This window comes from Ursus americanus, chromosome 12, assembly GCF_024610735.1.
Source record: "Ursus americanus isolate L20-20 chromosome 12, mUrsAme1.1.p, whole genome shotgun sequence".
Lineage (NCBI taxonomy): Eukaryota > Metazoa > Chordata > Mammalia > Carnivora > Ursidae > Ursus > Ursus americanus.
Window position 1 is genome coordinate 47,040,696 of NC_142138.1, and position 17,789 is coordinate 47,058,484.

The 17,789-nt window shown below is 34.9% G+C and overlaps 1 pseudogene; it reads left to right on the forward strand.

Annotated features, from left to right (window-relative positions):
* Positions 1 to 3,652: 3,652 nt before the first annotated feature.
* The window catches only part of LOC123794885 (bifunctional 3'-phosphoadenosine 5'-phosphosulfate synthase 1 pseudogene), a 130,106-nt pseudogene continuing 115,969 nt past the window's right edge, over positions 3,653 to 17,789 (forward strand).

Genomic DNA, 17,789 nt, shown 5'->3' on the forward strand with positions numbered 1-17,789 from the left:
TCTAATGCAAAAAGTCATGATAAAGTATCAAATGGTTAATAAAGACAGAATTAATAATGCTATGCCAAGCCATATTAGAGCCTAAAGCCAAAGGAAAAATCAGCAATAATTTTTCTTTAAAATTTTGATATTTTATTCATCATAGATTTTTTTCCGTATTTTATTTTTTTAAATATTGCCTTTGACATTTCTCTAAATTTCGTGCCTAAAGCAATTGCCTCACTTGCCTCACCCTAGTCCTGGCCCTTCATTAGATCTATTTTTTAATGTTCTGGCTAACTCCTAGAAAATATTTTCTCATTCTTTTTAGTCTCTCATAGTTTGAGGTCAAAAGTCCATACCAGACATTTATGGTCAACTGGTTCTCAAAAAGGATGCCAAGAATTTTCAATGGAGAAAGAAAAGTCTTTTCAACAAATAATACTGGAAATTGGATATCTTCCTTATAACATACGTGAAAATTAATTCAAAATGGATCATCGGCCTAAATTGAGAGCCAGAAGAACAATAAAACTCTTGGATGAAGACAAAGGAGTAAATTTTGTAACCTCTAATTAGGTAGAGCCCTCTTAAGATTTGACACCAAAAACAAAAGTGACAAAAGAATAGATAAAATAGACTTCCTCATAATTAGAAATGTTATGCTTCAAAGGAAACTATCAAGAAAGTAAAAAGATAATCTGCAAAATGGGAGAAAATATTTGCAAATCATATTCAATAAGGGACCAGGATCTAGAATATAATATACAAAGAACTTTTACAACTCAACAATAAAAATGTAAATAACCCAAATTTAAAAATCGACAAATGATCTGAATAGACACTGCTACAGAGAAGCTAAATAAATGGTCATTAAGCACATGAAAAGATGCTCAACATCATTGGTCATTAGGAAAATATAAATCAAACCACAGTGAGATGCCACTTCATACCCACAAGGATGCTATACTCAAAAAGACATGAATGTGGAGAAACTGGATGAAAATGTTGCAGCCATGTTGGAAACAGTTTGGCAGTTCCTCAAAAACATTAAACATAGAGTTACCATATGACCTAGAAATTCTGGAAAAAAAGAAGTGAAAACATATATCCACACAAAAACTTGTACACAAATATTCATCGCAGTATTAGTGAAACAGCCAAAATGTGGAAATAAATAGTTTAAATAGTTTAGATTTCTTCACCTTACCCTCTGAATTCAGCATTCATTAATACCAAACTAAGACAGTTAAAAACACAAAATGCTGCCATAGTGGCGGGGGGGCGGCACTTAAAAGATACACATTCTTCTCAACATTTTCTCCCTTGAATTTCCTGAGTATGTTTAAGACACAGAAAGGTTTATGAACAATATTATAAGAGGAAGCATGAGGAAATGGGGAAAACCTCTTAATGAAGGGCTGTGGGGAGTGGGAATATGGCTATTGCCTTTCAATTTTATAGGGTACTGGAGAGGGAGCTGAGTTTTCTTTGCAGCTGTACGAAAACCGGTATCAAAACTATCGATGCTAGTTTTTGTTTCACCTCATTATGAAGAAGAACTCTTAGCAGTCAATAGATGGAACAGAACCTCCTTGAGGCTTCCCATTCTCAGCCACTGGAAATGTTCACCCGGAAACTGATATTCTTAAATAATGTAGAGGGGTATTAAAATCTATTCCACCTGAGATTCCATAATTTATTTTATCACCCAGTGATATCACTCATTTAGGTTAATATTCCTTTGTAAAGTGTAAAAAATAATAACTACCTCCTCATTAAACCATAATATTCATTAGGTTTTAATTTTTAAAATTTTAATATCCAAATAAAATAAACTGTTCTGCAGAGTTATGACAGATTTTGTTTTCTTTTGTTTTAGAGGATGGAGAGAAAGATTGGAGCATGAAGCAGAGTAAGTTTAGAAGCTGGACTGGGAGCCTCTTGGGTCAATCAGAAACCAGCATAAAGCCAAGAGCCTCCTTGGAGGAGGGGGCACAGAAGAGGGGTGGGAGGTCGACATTCTCAAAAGTTACCTACCTTTCTCAGAGGACAGGGACAAGATCCAAAAAGAACTTTCCTCTACCAGTAATTGTCCAGCCTTTAATGCATGCCGGCTGTGTCATGGAAGTCTCAATGCTATTTCCCTTAGGCAAGAAAGGATGGCTTAGAGAAGTCCCATTAGCTCTCTGCTGGAAACCATATAGTTTTTTTTAAAGAGCTTTATCATCCACTTCTTTACTTGAGATACTAAACAAGATAAAGTATGAGAATTCATCTAATAAATTACCTGGTGTACAAGTACCAAATCATTGCTAGCTATTACCCTATCTTAATTCATTTTTTAAAAGTGCACCCAATAGGTAAGGAGGTTTTGGAATGGAGAACATCTTCCATCCATTTCTATAAGTTATAAAGAAAACAGCTGTGGGCTGGTCTGGGGTTGAATTTGAGATATTGTTTAAGGAAAAAAGCAAAGTCCAAATGTTAGGGATCCAACAGGGTTGCTGCTTTGCAGCACAACATAAGGAAAAACTGAACTAAGAAACATCTATATTCATTATCACTCTATAACCACCATGCCACATATTCCAAAATGGCTCCACAGAAAATATGCCGAAGAAGACAGCTGAAACATTCATTGGTAAGTTATGGCTTTGTATAATATACATTTAAGGGGAGCTACAAATGTAAAGGCAGATGTGTAATATATGGCTGGCACAGTTTTTATTTTCTTATACATCTTGCTACTGTCTGGGGGCAATGCTCTAGCGACTACTGAAATATAATACTGCTTTCTCTCTCAGTACACAATTTGACAGCATTTATTCTTTCCTTCAGTGAACATAATTACTTCACATATGGAACCTGTGATAGCCTACAGGCATCTGAGAGAAACCAGAATCATGCAATCTGTCCCCTTTGTGAGCTTAATTTACATTCACAAGTGTCATTTTATTAGGGCTGGCATCATGTAGGATAAAAATTACAGGTCAGCTATGGCATGTCACTGGGAGTGTGCTTAAGTCAATAATGTGGTATTATTACATTTGGGATAATTTTACAAGGGAGATCTCACAGGATGAATCTGACCCTTATTTTTTAGTTTTCAGCTCTACTATTACCCACAAGGTAATTCACTTAGAAATGAAGAGTTTAGCCTGCTGTAAATATCTGTGCTGAGTGTCCTACACTTCAATATAACTTTGCAGCATCATCTACAATCTTAATGGACATGGAAGATTTACCACGCTAACCATTACAAGTGGGCATGTTCAAATTTGTGTTATTAAAATAGCAATAGTCAGAAGCGATTGCCCTTTATTTTGGCCTGCTTGAGAGTAGAAATTAAGAAGATTGTGTTACTGACCCTTTCCATCATAAGTACAACATTGTTGGTTTAATAGATGTTCCCCGGGAATGGGAAGTGTAAGGCAAGCTGTAGGCATTACAATTGGTGATTGTTTCTCTGTTTGATCAGTGAAATAGATGGTCTTGAGGTAATGCTTCGTATTTGGCTCCCTTCTCTGTTGATAAGGTCAGAAATAAATTTTTAACATGAGAAATTAGACATGGTCAGTAAAGTCTAAACCATGATTTCTTCATGATGCCATATCCTTTTATGAAATACATGGCCTAATAAAGTAACTAAACATAATTCTCAGATGTAAGGATGGTGCAGGCTGAGAGTGATGAGCCAAGCCAGAACAAACCTTCAAGACAGCTGCTGAAAACTCTCAACTTCATCCCACTAGGCGAGTTTAAGGTATAAGGATCAGTGTAAAACCAAACCCGAGTCTATGGTAGGGCAAGTTAAGGACTAGGGTTCGGATATTGAACAAAAAGTAGAATCACTGAAGGGCAGGCAGGTAGGAGAAAAACAACATAACAAAGGTCTGGATAGCAGGGTATTAAGAGTCATGCAAATAAGTATCTGGAAATAGGTGTGTTTATCAAAATACTCTTTTTTAAGACTGATTTTTTTTAAAAAAACTGACTTAGGTGTCACTGAATTTTAAAACTGCCTTTTCTCAAATACATTTAATTTTTTTAATCAAATTAGTCTAAAAATATCAGAAAATTCAATGGCAGAGAGCTGATTTTGAGAAACTATTATCCCCATATCCCATACCTTCAGATCTTTATTATTTAGAAGCAACTTCTTTTAAAACCTTCAGTTTCAGTTATAGCTATAACCTACCTACATATTACTGCTGATATTTTTTCCAGCTCTACTGAAGTATAATTGAAAAATAAAAATTGTAAAATAATCAAAGTATATAACATAATCATTTGATATGTGTATACATTGTAAAGGATTACTCCTTCAAGCTAATTAATACATCCATGGGCTTCACATATTTACCTTTTGTGTTGGACATTTATATGTTTTCTTTGGAAAAGTGTCTTTTTTAGGTCCTTTGTCCATTTTTAAGTGGGTACTTTGTTTTTATGCTACCAAGTTTTAAGAGTTCCTTGATATTAAAACCTGATTAGATATGTGATTTGCAAATATTTTCTCCCATTCCATTGATTGCCCTTTCATTTTTTTTTTTTTTTTGGATGGTTTTCTTTGCTGTGCAGAAGCTTTTTAGTTTGATGTAGTTACACTTGTTTATTTTTGCTTTTCTTGGTTTTGTTTTTGGTGTAAAATCCAAAAGCATCATTGCCAAGACCATTGTCAAGGAGCTTATCGCCTATGTTTTCTTCTAGGACTCTTATGGTTTCAGGTCTTACATCCAAGTCTTTAACCCATTTTCAATTGATTTTTTTATGTATGGTGTAATATAGTGGCCCAGTTTTATTTTTTGGCATGTGGCTCCCCAGTTTTCCAGCACCATTTATTGAAGAGACTATCCTTTCCCCATTATATATTTTTGGCTCCTTTGTGGTAAATTAATTGACCAAATAAGTGTGGGTTTATTTCTGAACTATCTAGTCTGTTTCATTGATCTACGAGTCTGTTTTTATGCCAATACCATACTGTTCTTGATACCATATAGTTTGAAATCAGGAAGTATGATGCCTCCAGTTCTGTTCTTTCTCAAGATTGCTTTAGCTATTCAGGGTCTTTTGTGGTTCCATACAAATTTTAGGGTTCTTTGATCTGTGGGTCTGTTTTTAATGTTAATATCATACTGTTTTGATTACTATAGCTCTGTAATATAGTTTGAAATCAGGATGTTAGCTGTAGGCTTATCATATATGGCCTTTATTACGTTCTCTTTCTGATAGTTCATTATTAGTATATAGAAACACAACTGTTTTATAAATTGATTTTATATCCTGCATTTTACTGAATTTATTAGTTCCAAGAGTGTTTTGGTAGAGTCTTTAGGGTTTCCTATATATTATATTATCTCATCTGCAAATAGAGTTAGTTTATTTCTTTCTTTTTGATTTGGATGCCATTTATTTCTTTTTCTTGAATAATTCCTCTAGCTGGGACTTCCAATACTATGTTGAATAAAAGTGGCAAGAATGGGCATTCTTGTCTTCTTCCTGATCTGAGAAAGCAAGCTTTCAGCTTTTCTCCACTGAGTATGATGTTAACTGTGGGTTTGTCATATAGGCCTTTCTTATGTTACATATGTTTCCTCTATACCCACTTTGTTAATAATTTTTATCATGAATGGATGTTGACACTCTAATTTTTAAACCACATTTTTATACAGTTGAGAGGATAGCACGCATATTTTGGTTCTTTTCAATTATGTTTCTGAAAATGCTATACATATGATTATGATAAATATAATATTGTTTATCCATCCTCCACTTGTGGAACATTTAGTCTGTTTACACTTTTTTTATATTATAAATAATGCTATTATTACTTTCTAAGATTAAGGTCAATAAACAATTTTCAAATGAGTAAGTGTAACATGAAAGTTTGGATACTATAAAGAAGGAAATAATTTCACAAATGGGAGCATAAAATTACATCTATCACAACAGAAGAAACATACGTGTCCTGTGCCATTGTTATAGGATAACTTGATTTCTACCTTATCTGTTTGAGGGTTTCATTTGATGCTGTTTACTTGGATCCAATCAGGTGAATCTTTGGTTTGTGCCTCATTCAAATTCTTCTTTAGAGGTGGGTAAGATATGGTTTTCAACAGGTCACATTCCACAGGTTGACAGAATAGCCTTTTGCAATTATTTTTATTAGAACAATTACAACCTTTATCTAGTGTTGTACCTTGTGAAGAAGGTAAAACAGGTATTATTGTCATCTGCATATTCCAGAAATGCGGAGAGCTTATGGTTACTTGTCCCCAGGTCATCCAACTATTAAGTGATAGCATATGCAAATTACATACTTGGCCACATCATGAAAATTATACACAAATACACACGCACAAAAACCAACTGACATCCTTAACTGCATTTCCAAATCAAGATTTAATGTTTATATAAATTCAGTTTACACAAAAGCAAACTAACATCTTAATTTATATCTTTTAATCAGGATTTCAAGTTTATTTAAATTCAGTTTACCTGAAAGCTAATGAACATGTTGAACTACATCTTCAAATCAAAATTTTAGATTTATATAGTTTTAGTTACATTTTAGAATTGATGATTCCACTCCAAGATCCCATTCAGCACCTTTTAAAATTCTGAAGGACTTCTAAAGTTACCATGATAACCTTTCTTAAATTTAGAAAGAAAAAACTTGCTAAGGAAAATTATATATTATGTATAGTAAAAAGTATATAATATATATTTACTAAAAAAGTCTATGATATGTAAAAAATACAAAATATAATACACAAAATGATACCCACATTTAAGATTATGCATTAGAAAATTGCTAGTCAAAATATATATACACATGATTCTCTAAACCTCAAAAATGAGAATTATGGACATACACTTTTTTGTATGCAGTTTCTTGTTTTGTTCTTATTTCTAAGAAGAGATTTGGCTTCTAGACTGGTTAAATTTATTCTTTTACCCTGGAACCTTCAGAAAGGCTCTCTTCAACCCCCTCCCAGATTTGGGTGGATTTTAAAAAACTTTTTTATATTGAAATAATTATAGATATGTAAGGAGTTATAAAGATAGTACAGAGAGATCTCATATACCAAGTTACCCCAATAATTACCACTTCTATAACTGTGGTATAATGTCAGAATTCAGAAAATGACATTTGTACAATGTATGTATATAGTTCCATGCCATTTTATCATATATGCAGATTCAAACAATCATCACTCTGATCAAGATATAGAACTATACCATCACATAGCTAGTCCTCCCTTCACCATCCCTAACCTCTGGCTGATTTGTTCTCCATTTCTATAATTTTTCATTTTAAGAATGTTATATCAATAATGGAATCATATTGTGACCTTTTACATGAGCTTTTTTTCACTGAGCATAATGGCCTTGTGATGCATTTGAGTTGTATATCATTTTTATCATTAAATAGTATTTTATGATGTGAACACACCGGAATTTGTTTAACCATCTGGGTGGATGTTTTTAACTAAGGGTCTGAACTAGACTCAGAAATGGAAGCCTAAAGAACAATCTTTACCTACAAGGCATCCTTCTGGTATTTAGGGGTTTTTCTCATGAAAGAGGTAACTGAAGAAGGGAGAGGTAAAAGTGAAGTGTGATTAATGCAGTTTTCAAATTGAACTTAAAAATGCTATAGAAAAGAGATTTCTGGAAGATGGATTAGGTCCTGATTTTCCGTTTGAATATTTTGTTCTTAGAAATCAAATGTTACACAAATACCAGTGTCCAAAGGACCATAATTAAACCAATCAAGCCAAAAGGAAAAACAAGAACCAACTCACAGACCTAAAACCAAATCTGTCTTAAAAATCTTGGTAGTTCATCACTAAGTATATAAGTTCTAATAAAGCTATCTGAATAATTTATTTTTAATCTGTGACTTTCTAGAACAATATAATCTTGAACAAAAATGTGAAAGAAAAATAAAATTAACTACACCTGCACCCTTGGCTTTCCCTGTTGTGCTTATTTTCAGTCATATTTTCCTACAGTTTTGTATCAAACTTGGTTTGGCAACTAAAAATCCTAGTCATTGCTCTCCTGATTAAGTAATATCTCATCCTCTGATTTTCATTCTGATTGCCAGCAGGTATATGGAGTTAATTATCCTTATTATTGCTATTTATAACTTGAAAGACTAGTATGAAAATCTCTAGTGGAACAATTAAGACTTGTTTTGTCATGAGAATTGTGGAATATATCTTATTTTCAAAGTGGAATTTTCCTATTTTTATGAACTATTTAAAAAATAACTTACTTGATGTAAGTATCAAAATGTGTCCATATTATACTACATCAATGATGGGTAGAACTGTATTTTTGTGATTCTAAGTAAGAATTCATATAATAAATAAAGGCTCGCTACTAACATTTGAAGAACTCTTAGAAACAATAAAACTCAGGTTCCCCAAAAAACACCTGCTTTCCAAATAAAGAAATATAAATGATTAATAAACATTTTAAATGTTCAATCTCAATAGTAATAAAGAAGGTAGTCAAAATAACATTAAAATAATAGACATTTTCAAAGATTTTTTTCTTCTTAGTTATAGTATCCAGTGTTGGACAGTATGCAGGGAAATAATCACTCATGCTCAGCTGAAATGTAATTTGGCAATGTGTGTCCAAACCCTTAAAATTTAGCAGACCTTTTACCCTGCAATTTTATCATAAGGAAATGATACTGGATATGTTAAACATTTATGTACAATATTATCACTACATTTTTAGTATGAAAAATTAAGGAAAAATCTATGACTAAGGACTAGAGGATGGTTAAATAAATTTTGGTATACTTATATATTAAAATCCTATACACTAATTAAAAACTTATGCTCTGAATGGGGCGCCTGGGTGGCACAGCGGTTAAGCATCTGCCTTCGGCTCAGGGAGTGATCCCGGCGTTCTGGGATCGAGCCCCACGTCAGGCTCCTCCGCTAGGAGCCTGCTTCTTCCTCTCCCACTCCCCCTGCTTGTGTTCCCTCTCTCGTTGGCTGTCTCTATCTCTGTCTAATAAATAAATAAAATCTTTAAAAAAAAAAAAACTTATGCTCTGAAGAAAACATAATTGATGTGAATATACACATACATATATTTTTTAAATAAAAGTAATTTATATAGCAGTTTTAGTTTGGGATGTCTGTGTGTATATGCATGTGTCTCCACGTTTATTCAAGCTAACTATTGTTTCATGCTGATTATTCACAGAATGTGAAAAAAAAATACTGGGGAGATAATATGCCAAAATAATAGCAGCTATGATATTTCAGGTATTTTTTTCTAATTTACTGTACTTATTTTTTTAAATTATACAACCTTTATGTATTACTATCATAATCAGTACTAGAAAAAAAAACAATAAAAGTTATTTTAAGAAGCCAGAGAAAGGTATACCATTTTTCTTAGTGAATTTGACAAGAACGATAACTCTAAGATGAGAATTCAGAGACAACTGTTGCACTCTATGAATCCTTATAAAGAGAGGAACTTAACTAAAGAAAAATAATACTGTTGATCCTAGAATGGTGACTAGAAACATAATGACTCATGTATTCATTACTTTAAGCACAAATGTGAAGACTTGCAGAATAGAAGAGCTCAGTGGTTCTCAGACTTTTTGATTCCATTGGGAATGAAAGTCTCTCTCTATGTTCCATGTTCTAACATGTGATTCATCTAGCAGATCCCTCTACAACCACTTAGGTCTTGGACTTAATAACTGATAAGCTGACCAACTATAAAGTGCCTTGGTAAATCTGTATCTACTGCTTCTGCTTATGGGAATTCCAAATCTCAACTTGCATTCTCTTGTGATTGCAGAATGCATTTGTCCTATGTATGTATTTACCAAAAGGTCGCATAAGAAGGCAAAGTAGAAGGGAACTCTTCCTATATAGGGTCTATGAGGCAGGTTACTTAACAATTTCTGCTCAAATACCCTGCACATTCAAGAAAACAATTCATTTTATAATAAACCTTCATGCCTACACTCACTCTGCATTCCAATCATATCAGAGTATTCCGGTTCCCAAGCAACTCCGTGCACTTTCACCAACCCATGCCTTTGTTCATGCTTGTTCCTCAGTCTGGTACGTCCTTGCCCTTTGCATCCTTCTGTTAAAATCCAATTCATCCTAAGTTCCTAAGGATCAGTTCTATTATTCCATTAATGCCTCTTCTTTTTTCCATATTGCTTTGTTTCAGGGTGAATTCACACTCTCTCTTTTGCTTTCTCTGAAGAATAATAGGTCTTTTTCATTTTTTATTTACCTAACATGTAACTAAGGGCCTTTTACTCAGCAGACATTCAGAAAACATTTGGTGAACTAAAATGGCCTAACCCTACACATGCTTTTGGGTTTAATCATCCTTTCAGATATGAAAGAGTCATTTGGATATATGAATTCTAGAACAATTTAAAAGACCTGTAATACTGCAGCTAGTGCATTACCTTTGAGTCTATATTCTACCATACACAGAGAGAAACCACTTTTTGAATAACACATAATGATGAATTTAATGACTTCTAAGTAATTTTTCATCCCCATGAAAAATTATTATATATTGTTTGAAAGCAAATTTTTGCTATTCTTTTTCTTTTAACATGATTTGTATTAATAATTTGTTTAACAAATGTTTAGCACGTTGAAGTAATAATAAATACCAAAAATGAGACTGACTCATCCAACATATATTTGCTGATCACCTGCTAAATGTGAGATACAAGGTGTTAATAGCAGTTAGCTCCATCCCCCTGCCCAAACACACACACACCCTTGCCCTCATGGAGCTTATCTCCTAGTAGGGAGAATCAGACAGGAAAAAAAACAAGTAAAATATATACTACATATATATTACTGTGATAAACACTACAAAGAAAAGTAAAACAATGAAAGGATATCAGAATTTGGTGGCAAAATAAATCCAAACAACTTAGACTTTACTGCATGTCTCCTTTTACAATTCTTTGTTTATTCTGTTTCCTGTTCCTTGTGTCATTCTAGAATCTCTACATATGTTAAGTTATAACGCAAAACACGATGGAGCCTAAATTGAACTGAAAGCACAGGATTTTAATGCTGCAATATGGCCAAGACCATGTGAAGAGCTTGGAGAAACAACAAGGAACACCTCACATGCTTGTGAAGAGGTAAATTCATGCAGTTTACTGGAGTCAATAAAGTAAAAGTCAGATAATAATTGTTTTTTATTAGTTTTCTTTTTGACAGAACAACATTAAACATTTTAGGAATAAATATTTGAGTCCACTAATGTAGGACCTATATTACAATGCTATTGGGATTAAATTTCACTGAAATACATTAGTTTTGCATGGATGATTTTTCCACCATGACCATCCCAGGATTGCTTCTTTCCCTTTAAATCCTGAACCTATCTTGTCAATGACTAACACTACATAGTAGGTGTGTGGAAGCATTCTGACTTTTGGAGTGAACCTGTCACTTAAAGGTCCTTGGGTAAATTGTGGATTCCTGAGAAAGATGATCCAGGTCTTTGATTAGGCATTTCTGAGAGGGGAGAGGAAAAAGGGGGAGAGAAAGCAGTAAAAAAGAGAGGGGGCAATGGAAAGGGGAAAGAGAAGAACAGAAAAAGAGGGAGGGATAAAGAAGGAAAGAAAACATCAGAAAGAAAAAGAGAAGGAAGGATAATAATAGAATTGTGGCAAAATCTGAAAGAGAGGGGTGCCTGGGTGGCTCAGTCCTTACGCATCTGCTTTCAGCTCAGGGTGTGATCCCAGAGTCCTGGGATCGAGCCCCATAGAGGGCTCCTCCGCTGGGAGCCTGCTTCTTCCTCTCCCACTTCCCCTGCTTATGTTCCCTCTCTCACTGGCTGTGTCTCTCTCTGTCAAATAAATAAATAAAATCTTTAAAAAAAATCTAAAAGATAACATACAAGGATGTAATATTATCAAGTGCTGAATAATTAACTTTTGACTTTCTGCTTGTTTCCAAGAAAATTCTAATTTTTTTATTTATAAAGTTTCTGGTCATTGACAATGCCCTGGGTTTAAGGCTATTGTTGACTTCTGTAAGCTATGTTTCTCTTTGGCATTAGCTGTACAGAAATTATATCTAGATATTTGTTTCCAAAATTATTTTTTTTACTTACTCTAGCATCTATTACCTAATATTGTTTTTAGTTCTCGATTACCCTTTCTTTATATTAAATAGATATGTGACATCTGCTAAAGGTCTTGAAATTTTTTTATTTTTTTAAGGTCTTGATATTTTAAAGCTTCTACAGCTCTCTCCTGAATTAGTTTCAAAACATTTACAAAATAGTTTCTCTATACTACTCAATAGAGCCATAATATTCACATTTCTTTGATGTAGGGATGATTATATGTGTGGTGCAACCCTGGTTTCTCAGTTGCTGTTGAGATTCAGGGGGCTGACTGATAATAAATGGGTCATTTTGACATTAGTGACCCATATTTGGCTTGTCTGATCCAGTTCCTACCTGCTATTAGAGTCCTCAAGCATTGTAAACATCTTCCTCACCACTTACGAACTTCTGGAACTCCCCAAGGGCTTCCAGCACGTGCTTGGAAATAAGATTTGTCGAGTGCAGTATGGCTTCTGACAGGCACTGCTACCATTCCCTGAGCCCCACTTGCATGATCTACTAAGTCTGCACAACAGGACTGCCTATGCCACACTCTCCAGTTTCATCCTCTGGTACCATTGCCAACCCTTTTGCTGGGGCTGCTCAAGTGCTGCAATGTTTATGAAGCTGAAGTGCCAATGAATTCTGTGGCAAAATAGAGGAAAATGCTTCCTTCCTTCTTTCGTCCCACTCTGTCTCCTCTTCTCCCCTCCCCTCCCCTCTCCTTTCTTTAATGCAATACCTTGCAACAGGCACCCAAGCTGTGCTACTTGTTCTTTAATTATGACAGTTTCTAGTGAACACAGATCCCTCAGTTTTTATTCACAACCATCCTCCTCTCTAGACTCCAGATATGAAACTAAAGGAATGACAGAGACTCTGCTATGGTTAGAATCCTTCCAACAGTGGATATGGTGGTAAGTGGGCAAATCTAGGCTGCCTGACTCCCCCTCTTTCCTAAGGAGGGGCTGGTTCTACCACTCTCTGCAGCCCCTTAAATCGAGAGACCCCTGCTTTGTCTAACTCAGACAGGTCAGGAGACATGCTCACAAGGGTCTTGCTCCCAGCAGCAGACACTGTTTAGGCATAAACTAGGAGTACCATCCTGCAAAATCAAGGTTTTTATATTCCCATTTCCTGTCTTTGAACACTTCACTACTTTAGGCTTTGACCACCTCACAATTTTACATTTTCTACCTCTTGCTAATCATATAGATAATTTTCCAATGCAGTAATTTCACCACTTATTTAATTCCAAGAGAGATTATATTGAGAAAGAGAAAATGATTATTTGAGAAATACCTTAGGTATATCAATAATCCATGCTACTCATGTCTTCCATTTTAAAAGCTTACGGATAATTGACTCACTTGGCAATTAAATCTGAACTATACTACTTGTTTGCTATCTAACAATACTTCATTTTGACTAGTTAATATGTTTCCAATATGTTTCCTATTACACACAATCAGCTTTATTATTTTCATACTTAAAACTATATCATGAGAAAGCAGACTTCAGCTAAGAAATATGTTCATTTGGGGTACCTGGGTGGCTCAGTTGTTAAGCGTCTGCCTTTGGCTCAGGGCATTGATCCCAGGGTCCTGGGATCGAGCCCCACATTGGGCTCCCTGCTCAGCGGAAAGCCTACTTCTCCCTCTCCCACTCCCCCTGCTTGTGTTCCTTCTCTCACTGTGTCTTTCTCTTTCAAATAAACAAAATCTTAAGAAAAAAAAAGAAATCTGTTCATTTGCCAATCCTTTCCTCTGATAAATCCCCATAGTTTAAGGGTGCCTGGACCATGTGCTAAACATGTTGGATGATTGAGTAAATGAATGAATGCCTCAACCAATAATTCAATCAGGTTTTCCCAGGATACACTATGATCTTGTTAATTCAGTCTTCACCCATCCCCATGATTTATTTAGATTTCTGTTAACCTAAATAACTTCTACAAAAGGATTTCCCTAGCATCTACTTTTATTTACAGTATTACCTGTAGGGACCGGCCTCCATTCTTGGGTGCTCCATTCTGTATGCTAGGAGTTGTTTATAAGGAAGAGTTAGTTCACTGATTTCTTTCCATAATATTCTACCACACCTTTTCCTTTGCTCCCATTTGCTCTCTTTCCCTTCACTATCACTGGTCTGGCTCTCCACTTCCTCCTCTGCTTTACATGTCCAGTTCTCATGACCATTTACTACTCTGGGCCTTAACCTCCAACTCTGTTCTTTTGAATTCCTAGTACAAATTCTCTCCTTTTGATGGGCTATTTCCTTAGCTATAGCAATACAAATCAGGTAAGTCCGAGACTCCCTTTCCCTATCAGTTGCCCCCACCAGGCCAGCATAGTCCCAGAGGCAGACAAATGGATGTTATGAAGTACTGTCTCTCAACAGGAGATCTAGGAATCTGTTGATTCAGAATTACCTGCAATGATTTAAAAGTGAAGATTCTCACCCTCCTGTTCCCAAGAAACATGCAACTGGTAAACTTGAAGATTACATCTAAATGCATCAGAACATACCCTTGCTTTTTCTTTCTTTAAACTGTGCTTTATCCTGATTGATGTGAATATAATAATATCCCCAAACTTCTTTAGATCCAGTACTACTAGAGTTAATTTCAATTTAATAATTTCAACTTGTGTGTAAGAAAGCACTCAAGCTGAAATAACTGGCTTACTTTGTAAAGCCCATCTTCACATTTGTGAATTCCTCTGAACAAAATGTGAGAATTCTCTGTGTATGTATCCTTGGGCATAGTTACATATATAAACCATTCTTAAGCTGTCAAAGTGCTTTACAGGTCAGAATTTTCTATTAGGTTTATAAAAACTTCTCCCCTAAATAACTTGAGGCAGCTTTTTGTTAACATATTTTGAGATTCACAGATTTAAGTTCTGATGTCACTGTATGTCTTGAACTAAGTTTTCCTGGATTTCCCTAAGAGTGGCATTTTCCAGCCCAAAACTCCATAGCATTCTGTTTATCTCTAAGGGTACTTATCATGTTGTATCTTGAATTACATTTGTTTTCATTTATTTTATCTTGATGGCATTTCAGGGCAAACCACTACCACCTGTCAGCAAAATGTGAGGGTAATGAAGCTGAAAATCAGGGGAGGGTCAGGAATTGGATACTGAAGAATTATTATCAAAATGCAAAACTCATTCATGTTCCTTTCATGGAAGCAGAGTTGAAAATGTGGCTAATGGAACAAGACACATTAAATCTATACAGGGCACGTGCAAGAATCCAAGTCCATGGGGAAACATGAGGTCACAGTAGGAGGAAGCTAATAAAAAGGCACATGTGGAAAGTAATGGTGGTATTCACTTGTTCTATTCAGATTTATTGTCATAGATGGACTCTCATTACCATTTTGAGTTTTCTTTCTAAGGTCCAGGGCATCTCATCCCTTAGTCAGTCTTAATGAAGTGGTCTGCTTCATATAACAAGTAGAGAATCCTATTTCTTGTACTCCTATAACTCCACTGGCTATTCCTATTTTTTAAATCTCCATAGCATTTAACACTTACACATATAAAGCAATACATGTGAATGAGTGAATGAATGGTACATACATTTTTCGCTTTTAAGGGTTAACTAAAATTTTTGACAGACAGTGGTATTTGGTTTTGCATACTTGTATAATTTTCTGTGGTTGAGGTAGTGAGTTCTCCAATTATACTTTCTATTGCCTCATTAGTCTTTACCTATTAGCAAGTAAGTTTTCCTTAATGGGGTATTTAGGATCATTTTAGTGATGGTCATTTATAATAAAAAGAAGAGACTACAGTAAACTCTTGCACCGAACTTTAATGTATTAATTCTTACTCCATCTGCAAGTGTTTATTTTCTTTTATTAACTGTATCAGAAGAGGCTAATTTGTATAGCGTTTACATGCTATTTTCCCCAGTGAGGTGTCTGCTGTCATGCTTCTATGGCTCTATTATACCAGAAAATGATACTGCATTGCTTTCAATTGCCTTAATATAAAAATCAATAAAAAGAATTATATGGGGGGAAATCCCCTTACAACTGAGAATATGTAATAAACAGGAATGAAGAAAAATCTTGTACATATTTGGTCAAACTTTTTTCTTCTTTTTTTACCTTTCTTCTTAAAAATAAAAAGTCACCTCCTTCATGTCTCTGAGGCACAGCTGTGTTAGTGATGTGCCACTGCTGAGTCATCTGTGGCAGTCACTGTGTACTAGTTAATTCTGTACAGTGCACGGTAGGAAAAGGACCCATCAGAGAGAGTCTACAGCATAATTAAGAAACACTCTGCTCATCCCACTGCTCTCCATTATCTCTTCTTCTCACCTTGCCCTGCATTTTTCTTCTTTATGAAATGGTAGTAGTTTTTCAGTCTCAGTGAGAAAATAACAATTCAGCTAACCCCAAATGATTTGTGCACCAAGTTCCAAGTATGTGGCCCAAGAGAGAGATCTTGCTTAGTCATTTTCAGACCAAATCTGAGGCAAATAAAAGCAAAGCTAGAAAAATGTCTGAGGCCAAAAACTATTAGCTGAATTCATTAAAGAAACTGGATACTGTTTGATTAATTAGAGGCTTTTTATTTCAAGATGGCTTCCCCCCTCCCCCGTCTTCAGAGATTTTTGTCTTCATAAATCAAGCATTTTGTTTGAAGTAATCTCTACACCCAACGTGGGGCTCGAACTCATGACCCTCAGATCAAGAGTCACATGGTCTACTGACTGAGCCAGCCAGGGGCCCCTAAACTGAGCATTTTTGGTAAAGCATTTCTGGTAGAGCTTTTTTGGAGGGTAATACCCACACCAAGGCATGACTTGACATGAAATGAGACCTCACTTAAATACCACTTCGTTTCAAAGTCTCCAAGCTGGCAATCAGTCAGATTATCAACATATGACAAATATTTACTTCCTTGTGCGTGTGTGTGTGTGTAGCAAAGTTAGAGGTACATAGCATGGTGGGTTTGAAAATTTGCTTCAGGGACATGGCTTCACATTATAGATATTTTATAACGGAAGCCCCAAGCATGCACACACCACCAAAATATTTTTCTATCTTCTCATTTCAGTATCTAAAATGAATCCTACAATATAATCCCCAAAGTATTATATCATATGTTTTATGGGTCAGAATTTTCTGTTAGGTTTATAAAAACTTCTCCCCTAAATAACTTGAGGCAGCTCAAGTTATACATTCATATATATATATATGGATGTATAATCACAAAGATTTTTAAGATTGATATGACTTGACTAGTAAAGCAAAGATTAAGTAAAATCATATATATGAAAAAGCATTATAAACTATAATTACATAAAATATAAGGTGTTGATTTTTTTTAAGTTTGCAATGGGACATACACTGTGTTTGTTTCCCCTAACTTCTACTTATCAAATTGGACCCTTTTTTGTTCTTCATAGACCATAATGGAGTCATTTTAGAAGACAGACTTGAGAGAAAGCCGCAAAAAGATCTTGTCATACTCTAAATAAGGAGAAAAATCATGTTTATCTAAAAAAAAAAAAAAAACAGATCAGGATGGCTCAAAAAAAAATGGTGCAGGAGGGAGCTTTTGCTAAGGCCACTTGGGAGCTATTCATGTGGGTGGTGGCCATTTACTTTTCAATAAAACATGACCACTTACCAT